Here is a 12,043-nt window from a genome sequence, read left to right as displayed (position 1 = left end):
ATATTCTTATATGAATTACACGCCACAAACTTCTCTTTCTGTTATATATATTTATTTAATACCAGCTGGGCCTTACATGGTTAATATAAGATACAATTATTTTTTATTCTTTAAAAATTGATTATGGGCGGAGAAGGTATAGTCTTATAAAAAAGACACCCCTAACGCTATATACAATGTTATTTAAAAACCGTTTTATATGTTGGTAAAACAAACTGAAGGGGAGAAAAAACATTATTGAATTTAAACAAAATACATAACATTGGATAGAGTCTTATCCTTAGGTAACATGAAATACATATAATTGATTTATGTTTACATTAATATATGTTTAGTACTTTTGTGTTTATTACGGGTTGTAGTTTTAGTATAATTTCCTAATTCTGTTACTTAGAGGGTTTAATAAGTTGGAGAAATTATGAGCCAGTTTACATAACTTAAGGGGGGAGGTGACGGTAGCAGCGTGATAACGCGCCTTTCTGCCAACCCAAAGGTTGTGAGTTCGAGTCCCCGGCCCTATCTGGGATTTTTCAAGGATATAATTATACAATACTCCATCAGAACCTCTCCCGGGCATTTGTGAGGCCAGCTAGCCAATAGGTGGCACTCACAGAAATAGGCATGGTAGTGACGAACTCACGAAGCCTATGAAAACTACGTCATGAAACGCGCGATGTATTTTCTCAGTACATCCCGCGATGCCTTGGACCACCACGGTCTGTCGCGCCAATAATAATATATAACTTATGTATCGACGAAACCAAACTTGAAAAAAAAAAAAAAAAAAAAAGAAAAAAGGAATAAGATATGACATGCTTAGATTGCTGTAAAAGACTGATTTTATTTGGTTATATAATATACATATATATATATATATATACATTAAATCGGCTGATCTACTCCGTTATAGTACAAGAGCCCAAGAGGAGAAAAAAGGCAGTTATCTTACCCCAATTTTTGATTACTTTAATGAAAACTATGTATAATTACTAGTCAAAATTGACGAGTCTGCCAAGTATAGGTAGGGGGATTTAAAAAAAACTAATTTTTCATTCAGAAATCTATATCTTAAAAAGTAGGAACAACACAAGAAAATCTTTCGAGATATAGCTTTTTAAAAAGCAACATTTCATAAAAATATTGTATGGGACGTACTGAAAGATAAGTAGTTAGTTAATTTATTTTGAAAAATTTATATCTCAAAAACTATTTGACGTACAGATGTCTATTAGCACTCATATTAAAGCTAGTTTAATGAACTATATTTATGATGTTTATCATCGTAGGAGTAATAGTTTACTAATTTGCTAAAATAAATTGATTTATAGTTGTTCGGACAAATTTTCATTTGCCAAATTCATATTCATATGTGAATATCACAAAAACTACTACCCCTTACGAAGATAAGTGTCATAAACTACTTTATAGTGAGATAAAGTTCCTTTATTTTGAGTGTTGGCAGACATATGTGCGTCTTATGGATCTAGAGATATATATTTTTAAAAATCTAACATTTTATACGAACAACTAGAAATTAACATTTTGTGAGTTTATTTTGTCAAATACCATAAAAACTACTACTCCCACTAAGATAAACATAATTAACTATTTTGTAGTAAATTTAACTAGCTTTAATTTGAGCGCTGGCAGACATCTGTACGTCCAGTGGTTTCTGAAATGAAGTTCTTCATAAATCTAACTTATTGTCCGAACAACTATAAATCAATTTATTTTAGCAAATATCGTGAAAACTGCTATTCCTACGAAGGTAATGTTCATAAACTTCTTTAAAGTCCATTAAAATAGCTTTAATTTGAGTGCTAATAGACATCCGTACGTCATATAGTTCCTGAGATATAGAATTCTCAAAATAAATTAACTAACTTCTAATCTTTCAGTAGATTTTTAAGAAATTTTGCTTTTTAAAAAGCTATATCTCGAGAACTGTTGGACATAAATAGCTTTTTAGGGCTTATATTTCAGCAAATTTACTCTTATTTAAATAATGCTCTCTTAGATTTTCTAGTGTTGTTTGTAGTTTTTAAGATATAACGCTCCGAATGAAAAATCAATGGTTTTGAAACAGCCGCACTTTTTTATTCCCACTACTTATACTTGGCAGACTCGTCAGTTTTAACTAGTAATTATACATAGTTTTCATTAAAGTAATCGAAAATTGGGGTGAGATAACTGCCTTTTGTTTCTTCCCGGCTCTTGTACTATCAGCTGAAGTAGTGGTCTTATGGGTGTACTAAGACCATGTCTGACGCTTTATATATTATCAATTTATTTATATTGGATAATCTTAGGTAGTTCGCTTTATTATTTATTATTTTATTGTACATATAAGTAATTGACCCTATAATTCCTAATAATGATGACGGTAGTTAGAGTTGCGGTCATGAGAGAAATAAAAATAGTTAACAACTATTTATTTTCCGACGTTTCATCACAGCTTCACAGCTGTCCTTACACGTTATGGATGTTTTCACATATTTTATTTGTTGGTTTTGTATTATTTCACGTTGTCTAAATGTTTTATTGAAAGTATAGTGATAGAGAATAACATTACAGAGTCCTTATTCAGTAATTTAGTTAAAAAGCTCACAAGAAATTATCAGTATCAAGTATCAGCTGATTCTAGGTATGTAATTTTGTGGCATATGCAGGTGACGATAATAGTCGTCATGGTTAAGAAACAGGTATTTAAACTTAATTTGGCTAAATAATATATTTTATACATCATGCAATGTTTATTTGAATTAAAATAAATAAAAAAGTGGTTTTCACAGTCAAGGTGCTAACTCAGATCTAGAGGGAAGTTAGGGATGAGTGTTGTCATATTAAAGTTCTAACATAAATTGTTTACCACTTTTATTTTGAATGAAAATATATTAAAATGTTAAACATTTAAACTTTTAATCTTTTTAAATCTCTGAATAAGATTAAAAATTATTAATATTAACTGATTTCAATAAATTCATTTATATTACATTATTATTGTCCCCGCTAGCTTATTTGTGGAATGAATGCTCTTGCCAGAACAGTTTTTAAAATTGAGGTTCGGAAAAAAGGTTTTTAAAATACTTTTGATTGCTGGATAATGCAGTCAATAAACCTTTCCTTAAATAATTAGTTTAAATTAATTGTTGGATGGTTGCTATGCATTAGATACTTTGCCGAAGTAGAACAAAAAAAATCAGTAATAACTAACTTTTCGTTTTGTTTTTACTTAGTCAATTTTTTAATTAATCTATTTTTCTCTCCGTATATAAGTTTTAATCAAGTGTGGTCACATTTTTTTTATGGCCAATAAATATAATTAAAAAATTAAAATTGATTTTGTAATTGTTCTAAAGGTATCTAGTCCCAGAATAATAAACTATTTTTCATTTCATTTCAATTATTTGTGGTATTCACGTAATATTTTATAAATGCTTTGAAAAACATAGCAGGTTTCTTACTTTTTTTTTATTTTTTTAAACTTATTTATCCATTCAAGTGTTTCCTGTAACCGTTTTTTTATTATATTTTCCTTTTAATCTATGTGTTAGTCTTATTCTCGTAAACTGATCTACTGCTGTGACTATGAATGATGGTCTGATCTCACATTACCGTCTAATATTGAATTTGTTTAGCGAGTCACTGAAGAGGATCTAGGATGGTGAATTCCGGAGAGCGAATTTGTTGATCGGGTAAATTAAAAAATTGTGAAATGGTGAAATTGGAGGAGCAGAAATGAGAAAGAAAAATAGGAATGAATTGAAACATTTGTATTTGTTATACAGACCGAAATTTATAGTAAAAGGAAACTGTATGGGGAAAAAAAAAATTGTTTATTATATCTTATTATTGTATCTCTTCTTTTCTGATTATACCATGTATGTGTAATGTGTAATTTATATATGTCCGATTACGCATTGATAAGTATGCTGTGTGAGATAGCAACCTGATGTATTTAGGCAGCATAGATAAATAAAGTATTTCTCTCGCTCTAATATTTATTTTTATGCCTGTGAAACCTCGGAAAATAATTAATTGTTAACTATTTTTGTTTCTCTTTTGACCATCTTCTTCATTATTAATAATATTAGTTTATACTTATTTCGTTATTTGCTTTTCAATTTTCATTTAAAATGTGTATATGACATGATTGGATAGTTAGAGTCTTAATACATATTGCCCTTGGGTGTGAAATACTGCATTATTTTAATTATTTTTTTTTTTTATTTCAAAAGTTTGAATTTTTTTTTAAAAAATTGATTAATGATATATTAATATATTTTCTATATTGAAATGACTCATAATTTTTTTTCTGTGTTAGTAGAGAGAAGAAGATTTGCCCTCAAGGAAAACTACGACTGACTTGTGAGCAAATTATGACAAAAGAGCTGCCTCGTTTGAGCATTTCAAAATTCAAAAGGAAGGCTTCTGCTGGAGAGAAAGGCTGAGAGAGGCTGCATCCACAACCAAAGGCTCGTATCTAATTAAACCAGCTTGTTGACATTACCCCATCCTTTTGATATAGTTTATGGGAACAATATCAGCAAAGTCCAAATACTCTTATCGACAAATCTTTTGTTAGTAATCATGTTCATAGTAAAAAAAAAAAAGAAAAGGTATATTATTGTAAATTGATAATATTCTCAAAGGTTGTGTTCTCTTATTGTTTGTTCTTCCCAGTATAGTTTATTGTTGACTATAGCTTATTCTAAAATTTGTTGTTGATTGTACAGCTTTAAATGTTTAGGCACAATTATAATAACAAATTAGTTAATATTTTTAATGATCAAAGGGGACAATATTTGGCTTATAATTATTGATATTATGTATAATTAAAACATTAATTTATATATTATATAATTTACAGGCATTATGTGTATTTAAATGTTTATTCAATGTTTACTTTTGGTATGCCAGAACTTTTATATATTTTTTTCTTTTATTAATACTATAGGTTGTTGAATTTTTCTTTAGTTATAAGTAGTTTTTTAATGAGGTGAGATTATGCCAGTTATCTACCTCACTTGTTTGTTAACCAACACAATCAATTTGGTGCAGAAAGCTAGTTACATATCAGCTTGCTACTTCTGAGTTTAAAATATGAGTTGGCGTATGTAATTTTATAGACTTGGCACAATCTTGCCCCACTAGATCTCGTCCGATACTGGCCATCCTTTTGTAGTCGATATCGATTCAGTTGTTAAAAATGTCAACAGTTACATTGGTACAAGAACACACTAAGTTCATTTTAAGTCCTTTTATTTTATCAAAGGAGTATTTATCAAAAATTAAACGTTTTTTTAACGATATGATATTATTGAAGAGGAAAATACAAACTTTTTTAAATCAGCCAAGAATTAGTTTATTTCATAAAAATTTCCTAACATAACAGCTAATTTTTGCATAAATTTCCTAAGATAATACCTCTTGCAGTGGTTGAATAGAAAATCAATTAATTCTTAAAAGTTCAGATAAAGCGATGGAACAATTCCTTATTTTAAATAAAAATTGTGAATCTTATAATTACTTGAAAAAACTAAAATCACAGAGAGAATTTCTTTGCTGAATTTTTATAGGCCTATTCCCGTCCCACATGGCACAATCTCACTTCATCTTACATCATGCTATATCGCATGATTGACTATACCAGACTCATTACAATTATTCTAGTTTTTAATAATTAATTTTGATTTATCATTAATAATACTTATTTAATTAATTTAAATAACTCTAAATATCTCTCTTTTTAGGTTTAGTATTAAGTTAAACTCTTTATTTCAATCCAGAAAAGCTATATTCCTCAATTTCGTTTTTATTATTCATGGAATATTATGATAGGGTTGGAAACAAAAAAATATATTGGGTTGGTGAGTGATTTTTAAAAAAAAACTTGAAGTGTTATGTTTGGAAATGTATGAATATATTTCTTAAAATCCTAAGGCGCTCCGGTTTGACCAAGCAAAAACACTTTTCATAATTTTTATTTTAAAAAAAAATTCTCCCGAAAAAAAAAACTTGTATAACTTACCTTTTATCAAGGATAAAAATAGTAAATGTTTTCTTGTATGTAATGTACAATACCTAATAGAGCATCTGTTAAAAGTATTAATTTGTTTATCTTAATATGATTAAAAAATGATACCTTAAAAATATAATTTTAATGAAATTTAGTTTAAAATAAATAAATACTCAGCCTTTCTAAATACTCAAAGTCATTAACATTCTCACTTTCATTTATTCATTTATGAATAATTTTATATTATTTTTCTAATATTTTGGAGGCAATTATTAAACAAATTCTCGATATTATTTAAATTAGAAATTTAGTTCTATGATATTGAAACAAAAAAAAATATGATGAGGAATTATAACCATATTATTCTCATATTTGCCTGTGAATATTAAGTACTAATAACAAACATATTATGTCTTCCATATTACTGAGCAAAATATTTTTACCCTTTGATCAAAACTTTTTTTTTTTATTTGTAACCACCATTAAATTACTAATTTAAGTGGTTTTGTTATTTTAAGTTATTTTGAATATTTTTTTTTCTATTGGTACTCTCCGTTTATTGTTTGTATACTAAAACATCATTTGTATTGTTGTACAATTATTATATTTATCAAAAGTTCTGTGTACTCCAAAGGCGAACTATATGTGCCATGTTTGTGTTCTTATTAGAAATGTATTTATTTGAAATGTTCAAATGTGTTGAAGTGATTGATAAACATAATTGAGTTATTATAATTTTGTATTCTTTATCTTAGCATTTATGTTTCACAGTTTTCACATATATTACAATATGAAAAAACAAGTTGATTTTCTTCTGTTTTTTTTTTTTTGTTTTTTGGGTTTTTTTTTTACAACTGATAAATCTAGGTAATTTTTATTTTTGTTGATAATTTTTTAGAAGCATGTAATCTTGCAGCATCCCTTATAGAAAATGTCAGCAACAATGGTTTTTAACAAAATACAACGAACAATTGAATTTTATTTTTCCATGACATGAAACGTAAGCTATTGCTTGGAATTGTATTGTTGTAATTGACATATATATAGAATTTTTCTTCGTATGAATATTTCTTTTACCAATATTGTAAAATCAGCAGTGCTATTTCCTAAATCTAAACAGGTATATTTTATCATAGTTATTAATAGTGTTTAGGTTTATTATTTTGAATTTTACTTTCTCTTCTACTTTATGTATACTACTCAGTAGTGCCAAACCTCAATGACGAAGCCAAAATTATTTATTTATTAAATCTCATGATCATATCTATCGTTTAAGAATAATAATTATATTATTTAAATTAACATTACGTTTTTATTATATCGAAGAAAATTCTCATTTAATTGTAAGTAGAGATTTTTAATTTTATAAAAATATACATTATTTCACAGATGAAAATTGTCATATCGATGGCTTACTTCACGGTCGTGCTTAATACATTTCCACTAACTTAACATAAATATTTTGTTTTTATTTATAATCTTAACACTTTCTTGAGACTGGTTAATATTGTTTAAATAAATAAAATTTTATCCATTTAAGTCTCAAAATATCCTCAAGAACAATTTTAGAACCAAATAATTTTAAAAACAACTTTAAGTAGGCTATTCTGCCCAGGTCATTTACATCAATCCACAAATTACCCTAATTAGGCAAAAGTTCACATCAAATTCAAAATTAAAATTTTTTGTCACTGTCAACCTTCTTTGTTAAAATTTATCACAATCAATTTAAATGATGTGGTTTTAAAATTGTATAAAGATTGTCCTTGAGTATGGCCGAATTGCCCGAAACGTCAAAAAAAATATTTTGAGACTAAAATGGATACAATTTTATTTATTTAAACAAAAATATTATTGAAAGTTCTCCCTTTTAGGAAAATTACATCTTTTGAGTTAATTTTTTTATTTAGATTTTATATCTAAATCTGTTTAGATCAGTCCAAAAAAAAAATAGAAATTTCTAATTTTCCTTCAATGTTATGTTTCTTAAAGTTAGTGAAAATGTACTCAGTATTACTGTGAAGTAGGTCATCGATACGATTTTTTCTGGAGGGTGATATTGCAAACTTACAAAATTTCAAACACATTTTATATACAAAAGATTTGTCTTTATATATATATTTCAACCCTACAATAATTCTTTATTACGATTGTACTGTATAACAGGATTACACTAGGCAGAAACTGAATAAAAAAATATGTATTTTTTTATATGTATTATATTATTTATATGTATTATTACTGAATTATTTATTATTAATTTTTTTTCTATTTGAAGTTGTTTAAAACAAATTTTGCCTCTTTATTTGTAAATCCAGTAAAACTTCTGTTCCGTACGGCATTGCGGTATAGTAGCTACATCCATTGAAGGGGTCGCACTAAACCAATTGTGATAAACAATTAATTTTTTTTCCTTTTGGCTAACTTTTTAAGGTTTGGGATTACTACTGTTTTCGTAGTCTTTAAAAAACGATATTGTAAAGCTACATATATTTATTTATGATTTTACTTTAGTCTGTACATACGGTATTTATCTGGAATAAGTTTAATCAAATGTGAGTATAGACATTTATTATGTATACCATTATGCATTATCATTCTTAATTTATTTTTTATTTATTATTAGACAAAGATTAATTTCAATTGTATGCCTATAATAGATGTTTTCGCCTAATTACAGCATTTTATTTATTTTAGTTTTTTCTTATTCTAATATACTGTTCATAACCAAATAATGGACGGTGCTATGCTATGTATTATATTGTTGTATTATATGTAACAATACATAAACTAATATTACAAATATATTTTCAAGGCCCTGTGAACTTTTGTAATGAATAAAAGATGTTTTGCGTAAATTTGGTTTATTTACCTTTTTTATATATATTATGTTGGTCCCAGTTTACATGCGCACACAGTTATCTCTACAATTTTTTGTATTAAGGGGAGAAGATGGTCGGGGGGTGCGGTCACTAAATAAATAAAAAAATATTTATTCGTGCCGAAGTTTCGACCTGCATTCCAGGTCCTCATCAGGGCTATAAAACAAAAAGAGATAACAATCATCATTTAGAGAAACATAAAAATTAAAAGAAATAATTAACTAACTTTTTTAATTTTCATTATATTAATTTTTTTAATTCAGGTCGAAGCGTCTGCACGAATTAATTTTTTTTTTTTATTTGCTTACCATAACACCCCACTATCTTCTCCACTTATTTATGTTTGGTCAACTAATTAAACCTCGTTTTTGGTCTTAAGGTATGATTTTCTTTGTTTCATGACAGTTGAATGTGGTATATCTTCTGAGGGTACTGTAAGTTTTCTAACCTTTTCCAGTTCTTCACTTGGGCACCTAGTTCTAGGATTCACTAATACCGAATGGTGAGGAGGAATTAATTTCGAGAGCCTTTTTGATCCGAAGCGTCCTGAAGGCAAAAATATACGAAAACCTACGAGTGCGAACGCTACTGTAAGTTAAAAATCCTAGAGAACAAATTATTCTTAGAACGCAATTTTCCGTGAGAATCGGTCATCATAATCCGAGTTTTCCTATCAGGCAGAAAAGATTAAAATGGCCGCTGACACAATTGTTTTCAGGGACTTTTTTGATACTACGATAGACGCCTTCAATAAATAAATACCTTACTTATAAATACGGGTCTGTATGAGAAACTAATTTCTGAAACGATTTTGTTCATTACGTTTATTTGATTTTCCTCACCATTTGCACTCAAATCAACAAAATCCTTAAAAACGGCTCGAAAATTTCGTTTCATAATTCAAATTACCATAAGGATCCGTATTTATAAGAGAAGTATTTATTTATTGATGACGTCTATCGTTATATCAAAAAAGGCCCTGAAAAAAATTGTCTAAAATAAAAAAAATTACTCCATTTTATTGAAATTTCAGAGTTAAGTTCTATACTAAATGTAGAATAACTGGAAAAGGTTTGAAAAATTACAATTGCCTCATAAAATATACCACATACCTCCGTTATATGATCTGGCGAAAATTGCATAAAACTCAAAAAAGTACATAAACAAGTCTGGTTGACCTGTGTACTAGTTAAATTTAATTTCGCTCTATTATTTAATTTAAGCACTATACCTATTATATAAAGTACTCTAAAATAAATAAATTAAACCTTTAACGTTTTTACAGATATAAGCAGAGCTACTATTTGCTGGATTTGAAGGCAGTAATAAGGTACTGAGATATATTATAAGAGCCATAAATATATTGTCTTACCTCTTAAAATATAATAGTACTTAATATCTAATCACCCTAGCATTCCGATTTGTGCCATTTGGTTTACTTTAGAGCTGGCAAAAAGTAATTACAATTATAATTACTTTCCAATCACTCTGATTTGGAATTGCTGATGTACAATTAGAAGTAATTGTAACTGGAATTACTTGGTGAACTACTGTAATTGTAATTGTTCGACTACAATTACAAGCTGGGACAAAGTAACTGCAGTTATCAGTTACATTTTTATATAATCGTTATTTTTCCCTTGAATTCCAAGTAATTCTAATACAATTACAAGTAAAATCAGTTTTACAAAAGATCCAGGATTTAAAAATGATTTTCAGCATAAGATTTATTCATACTTTTTCAAAGATGCTAAAAATCAATTTAAAATTGATCATATCCTTGCGTATAGATTCATTTTGTTCAGACAAACTTAATTCATATATTAGTTAAATTACATGTAATTGTAATTACAATTACTAAGGGTCCAGAAGCAATTGTAATTGAAATTACTTAGCATCCAGAGATAATTGTAGTTCCGAATCGTAATTACATTTACAGTTTGTATATTATGTCTTTCATTACTGTAGTGTAATTTTTCTTCAAAGCCGCTTATGTTTCATTTTTTTTTACCATTTAACGGATATCTTAATGCAATTATAGTGCAACTGAAACATGTTATTGAAGCTGTAATTAAATTACACATGAATGATTCCTGCCCAACTCTTGTTTACTTTAATTGTTTTATATACCATAAAAGTAGATCACATAGGGATTTCAATGGCTTTCTTCATAAAAAAAATTCTAAGAAGAAATGGATTATTTTTTTTATTTATTTATTTTGCTGTGACTATGATTGATAGTCTGATCTCACATTGCCGTCTAATATTGAATTTGTTCAGCGGGTCACTGAAGAAGATTTAGGAGGGTGAATTCCGGAGAGCGAATTTGTTGATCGGGTGAATTAAAAAATTGTGAAATGGTGAAATTGGAGGAGCAGAAATGAGAAAGAAAAATAGTAATGAATTGAAACATTTGTATTTGTTGTACAGACCGAAATTGATTGTAAAATGAAACTGTAGGGGAAAAAAGTTGTTTATTATATCTTATTATTGTATCTCTTTTTTTTTTTTTCTGATTATACCATGTATGTGTAATTTATATATGTCCGATTACGGATTGATAAGTATGCTGTGTGAGATAGCAACCTTATGTATTTAGGCAGCATAGATAAATAAAGTATTTCTCTCTCTTCTACTCACTTTGCTTGCTCTTTTGGTATGCTCTGTCGATGCTCATTTCATTTCCTTCTACTGTAGTCTAATAAAATTTTAAGAAGGGTCTGTTATTTTTTTTTTCAATATAGTTCGGATATGTCTTATAATATCACCTGTGGGTGGTGAGGCTCACTCTCTATTTGAATGCCTTAAAAGACTTAAATTTAATTATTCTATTTGATGGCATCACGCGTGGAAGGAGGAAGGGGTTAAACATGTCATCCTCCGTAGTTGTAAACTATTTTTGAAATGTGTGTGCTTTTTTTTTTCATTTATTTGTTGCACTGAAACTCACTGGACTATTTCGCCACTTTCAAAGGACCCCCGGCGCTTGCAAACATGTATTGCTAGAATTCATTTATTGTCCCGCCTAGAGATTGCCAACTGTGGCTGTACCAATCCACGTTCCATTTTAACATGTTCGTGGAATAGGATTCAATAAAACGGCCATTGGCACTAACTTATTCTGCAGCTCCACCGTCGGCTA

At 28.2% G+C, this 12,043-nt stretch overlaps 1 protein-coding gene across 2 annotated transcripts in view; it reads left to right on the top strand.

Annotated features, from left to right (window-relative positions):
* The window catches only part of oaf (out at first), a 365,868-nt gene extending 356,991 nt beyond the window's left edge, over positions 1 to 8,877 (top strand). The window contains exon 6 of one of the 2 annotated variants that reach the window (XM_067044914.1): positions 4,328 to 8,877. The gene's annotated coding sequence lies outside the window, so the exon portion shown is untranslated. Of the gene's footprint in view, positions 1 to 4,324 lie in introns of both variants that reach the window. The other variant, XM_067044911.1, reaches the window with a different exon arrangement.
* Positions 8,878 to 12,043: the final 3,166 nt, after the last annotated feature.

The sequence above is a fragment of the Halyomorpha halys genome, unplaced genomic scaffold (assembly GCF_000696795.3).
Source record: "Halyomorpha halys isolate HHAL.00 unplaced genomic scaffold, Hhal_1.1 Scaffold475.1, whole genome shotgun sequence".
Lineage (NCBI taxonomy): Eukaryota > Metazoa > Arthropoda > Insecta > Hemiptera > Pentatomidae > Halyomorpha > Halyomorpha halys.
Note: the sequence above shows the minus strand (reverse complement) of the source record. Positions and strands in the feature narration are given on the sequence as shown.